The 4,930-nt window shown below is 49.7% G+C and overlaps 1 long non-coding RNA gene across 1 annotated transcript; it reads left to right on the top strand.

The window, feature by feature from the left end:
• The first annotated feature begins 1,227 nt into the window (after nt 1-1,227).
• On the top strand, nt 1,228-3,087 carry LOC119289146. Its single transcript, XR_005141435.1, has 3 exons — nt 1,228-1,390; nt 1,500-1,638; nt 2,064-3,087. It is a non-coding gene; the product is annotated as an uncharacterized LOC119289146 (long non-coding RNA).
• Nucleotides 3,088-4,930: the final 1,843 nt, after the last annotated feature.

Genomic DNA, 4,930 nt, shown 5'->3' with positions numbered 1-4,930 from the left:
CGACTTCTCACCTAGAGCAGAGCATCACCGAAAACCAAAGACTCGGGCAGTTCAAGAGGAGAGCTGCCAGGATGAACTACGGAGCAGCAGCCAGGGACATGGCCTGAACCAGGGGGACACTACCACCGCTGGAGTTTACTGCTGCCGCCGACACCCACCACACACAGCACAGCGAAGACCAAATTCCCACCTTGCTCCCATAGCAGCGCCTTCAAGAAGGATACGGCGCCAAGGGCGTCGCCGCCGCCCAACAGCGTTGGGGTTTTCACCCAGGAGTACAAGGGGGAGGGGGTGGGGAAGGTATACCTGACCAGCGCCTCCAAGAAGGTGCGCGGCGCCCGCGGGCGTCGCCGCCGTCACAGCCAACAGGACGGCTAGGGATTTCTCCTGGCAATCTTCCGGTCCCCACTCCCACCCGGCGAAGAACCGACGTCCAAGACGGAGCCGGCCAGATCTGGGGGAAGGACTTGCGAAACCGCCGTAGAGGGCGGTAGGCGGCCAGATCTGAAGCCGCGGAGCCGAAGCCGCCGCCGCCACGCCCTGGCTCGCATCCACCGGGTACCTCGCCGTCCACACGGCCGAGGGGCACCGGCCCGCACCTGCGCCACCATGCGCCGAGGATCCGGTGGCGCCAATCCCGCCGGGGCCGCCGCCCCGGGTTCCGAGGCCCCCCGCGAGAGATGCAGGGCAGCAGGAGAGGCCCCGCCGCCACCTTCATCAGCAGCGCCCCGGGCGAAGCCGGCGGCTGCCTCAGGCGGCGGCGAGGAGAGGGTTGGAGGGGGAGGAGACGGCGGCGGCGGGCTAGGTTTTCGGCCCTCGAGTCGCCCGAGAGGGCGACGCGAGGGAGAGAGCAAAAGGGGCCTTGGTTTGTGACTACAAGAGACTTACCTGGCTTTATTAGAGGGGTGGAGTTATTAGTTAGGAAACGTAACAAATCCTACATTAATTCTCCAGCACAGATGCCTCCTAGTAATCAGGCACTCTTCAACAGACATCCTCGTTTATCCTCAAAAACACACACACACACACACACACACACACATCCTCGTTCAATTGCTGCCATCGCTCCGCCTCCTCCCTCCGGTTCCATCCATCCATTGGCTGTCGCGCGCGTCACGCGGATCGCCATCCCATCCGACGACTCTGCACGCTCGTTGTTGGCCAAGTCTTCTCTATAAATGTACGGCCCTTTGCTCTGTGTTGACCCTTGATCTGTTGCTCGTGCCCCACAAGTTCCCCTCCTCTGTTCCTTCAACCAAGCGCCACCACCACCACCCCTTGTTTCTCCCCACAACATGTTGAGGGTTGCTCGGTCGGTGAGCGGCACCAAGTTCCTGTCTCGGCGAGCGGCCACGCCCGGCCATAATCGTTGTGGTTGCTGCCTAGCACTGTACGACTACACCTTTTCTCGATCTAATCTAACCTTCCTTAAGGAAATCATGACATGGCACCAGTCGATCTGATGAGCTGACTTGTATGTGAACCTTTTTTGATGGCAGAGATGAGATGCTGACACCAAGTCGCGGGACAACAGCGAAAAATCCGCACACTAGGCGAGATATGGATGGAGTATGTTCCTGCAAGGGTGCTGACGGGTGTTTGTTTCGGAAGATTCAGCACAAACTAGTACAAGCAAAGGTTAGTACGGAAGTAATGTATGCATCATTGTTTCGGTTTTCCAATGCTTCCTTCTTTGCATTGGTAAAGATGTTTTCGCATTTGCCACATGTCTTGATCTTAGAGTTGTAGACTTATTCAGTACTAGTTTCAATAGTTGTAAAACAACACAACAGTGTAGTGTAGCATGCAGATGTAGTATTAATCAGATCCTCAAATACAGCATGCAAATTCTAGTGGTGATTGATGTCTGAAAAGCATCTCTTCAGGTCTTGCTTTGGTTCATTACCTCGGTTCATTATTGTTCTATATTGCACAAATGGTGCAGGTCCTATATCAGCATATTTCCTACTTAACTTGCTATCATCTATGTTTCGATCAAATTCTCCAGCCCCTTGTATTTACCTAACCAGCTAATTAGTTTTGTCCTCTGAATCCTGTGATAGACCACGTAATATATACATCGGAAAAGGGAAAGGAAAATATAGATGAGCGGAGCTGGATGATCTTATAAATAAACAATATATGTTGATGCCACAAAGAATTTACTACTGCTTCCATCAGTATGTGTTTTTCCTGCTCTATTGACAAAAGATTTCTTGGAAAAGACTGGTTGAATGGTTATAGTAGTAATCTTGGGCCCAATACACATTCTGCAGTGAGGATGACACGGCAAAGAAGTCTAAGTCAGCTGATCTAGAGATGTAGTGCAACTTATGTGTCAATCACTTTTATATTTTAGTGAAGGAAAATGGTTGGACCTTGGATAGATGACACGTCTGGTATTGATTCAACAGTGATTGCTTGATATAGGCAATGTATTTGTTCCTGCAAAACATCATCTCTTGAATGTTTTCTTAATGTTGAATTCCTCCACTAATAATGTAGTGTTGTTGTGGGTGCATTCCGTTCCGATGCGTTATGCCGCCGAAATTCTAGCCGAAAATGTATGAAGGTTGCAAAAACTTTTACAACAACATAACATAGCTGAAAACAATAAGTTTAATCACTATGACCCTTCATTAAGGTTTATTAAAAGTCCTTCAGTAATTTTAAATGTCTAAATGACACTTTTTTTGCGGGTGTAAATTATACTTGTTTTTAGGCAATGCTTTCACATTCCAGGATTTTATCTAGATTCATTACAACTGCAGTTGCCTTCTAACACAAGCTTGTTAATGTTTCCTTTTTTTTCATTTGTCATCTTTTTTTGCGGTCAGATATGCGCAAGTAATCGGACACTAGCTTGGCCTATCTTGATGGTACCAAACTGCACTCTAGAACACTAGCTAGCTCTATTAGGTATCTCTTTGGTGGTATTATTACAACATTTTGTGTCGTCCCTTTGGCTTGTCTTTTTTTTATCTTTGGTATTGCTTAATGAGCTTTCTTTTGTTGCTTTGACGATGTGGTAGAATGCCATGAGAGGTAGTTGCTGTATATTGCACGAGGGAAGACGTTGAGCTTCTATTTTCCCTTCACGTGTAAATTGACCTCTTAATGTGTGCATTCTTGTAATGGCATGTAGTGGTTGCCCCAACTTGCGCTCGAAATAAAAAACCTCCCCAACGCGTTATGCTGCCGAAATTTTAATTAAAAATTGCCCCGACTTGCTTTGGGGCGTTTAACGCAAAATCATAGGCCTTGTTTGTAAAAAAACAAAAGGTTTAGGTTGCTTAACGCAAAATGAATGGCGCAGAGGGCAGTCTTGCCCGCGCCAACGACTAGCGATACTACAGGGTGGATTTTATTCTTATGATTGGACTGCTTAATTTCTTCACAGAATCCAATTGACTAGCACTGGACACAAAGTGGTATTAACTCAACTGTACTTGTAGAGTGGCAGATTACATGAGCCGAGCATGACGCTGGCAGAAGAGGAACAAGCAAGTCATACCAGTTTGTTATTAAAAAAATAACATAGGAAAAATGTTTTAAAGTTCAGAACTTTTTGGAAATCCCAAACATTTTTTAGAATTAAACATTTTTTGGGGCGTTTTCGCGTTGGGACCCCGCCATCAGTCCGACGTGATAGGCACGCCCAGATGCCTCCATATCTATCTCATATTTGACTAGATATGAGAGGTGCCGATCAGTCCGGACGTTTGAGGCCCGATTGAGCGCTCGTGTAGATCGGACTTTTGTGACTGGTCAATAATTAACCGGGCGGGCTGTCTGGACTTTGAGGCTGGCGCCGGCCATGCTCTTAGCCCATGCGCTGCGGTTGCGATCTCACCAGGCATCCATGCATGGGCATGTGAACGTCTGACTGAAATGTTCTCTGCCTCCTATGGCGGTAAGAGATGCTTATTATGTTCATCGACAAGGTCACGGTGCAAGTCTAAAATACTCCTTTCGTCTCATAAATATAAGTCTTTCTAGATATTTCACCGTGGGCTACATACGGATGTATATAGACGTAGTTATTAATCATTCACCACACATACATATTGACGGTGCAGATTTCCGTCCATACCTTCGGAGGCAAAAACAAAATTTCCCTAGTATAAAAGATCCTTTAATTCAGAGAAGCTCTTCAAGCATATGAAGCCTGTCACAGGGGCTAAAAGGCTTTCTTCCTTGCCTACCAAGACGCATCGCCGGCCAATCATTCCTTTGGTCACGGTTGGAAGGAAGCCGCAGAGCGACCATTTTGTGATGTCGGCGTCGTGCCACAAATAAGGCAGGCAGGTAGGCAGGACGCTCCTACCCCTAGCCGAAGGCAGCTGGTCCCTGCTTCGCCCGTGCAATGGTTCCTGAAACAGTAACACATGATGCGAAGCGGGGCGTCCCTTTTTTTGTTAGAGAAGCCGTTCGCTCCGGGGTCGCTGGCCGTGTTAAATGGGTTGTGGCTGTCCTTCCTCCCCCGTCAGTCCGGCCGAGGTGTGCTTCGCGCGCGCACTACTGGAACAGGGCTTGATGCTGATGGCCGCAAGTATGCCAACGGCTACCGTCGGCCTAATCCAGACTATGCCGGCAGCTGGCCCCAGGCCGTCGGCGTACAACAGCCGTCGGGCTATCCCAGTGTACGCAGACGGCCCCCGTCGGCAAAGAACGGCCGTCGGCATAGACGAATCTATGCCTACAGCTGCCGTCGGCATATACCGGCTATCGGCATAGCTGCGGGCCCGGCGACCACGCCATTGACAGGCGGCTAACGGTGTCAGATCTATGCCGACGGCGGGGACGGTCGGCCGTCGGCATAGATACGAACGCCACGTCATCGATCCAAAGCGCACCGACCAAGGCCTACGCCGACGGCAGTCGTCGGCATATATGCCACGTCATCGATCCGCACCGCGCTATCTATAGG

This window comes from Triticum dicoccoides, chromosome 4A (genome assembly GCF_002162155.2).
Source record: "Triticum dicoccoides isolate Atlit2015 ecotype Zavitan chromosome 4A, WEW_v2.0, whole genome shotgun sequence".
Classification (NCBI taxonomy): Eukaryota; Viridiplantae; Streptophyta; class Magnoliopsida; order Poales; family Poaceae; genus Triticum; species Triticum dicoccoides.
The sequence above is the reverse complement of the archived record's forward strand: the minus strand, read 5'-3'. Positions and strand labels throughout refer to the sequence as shown.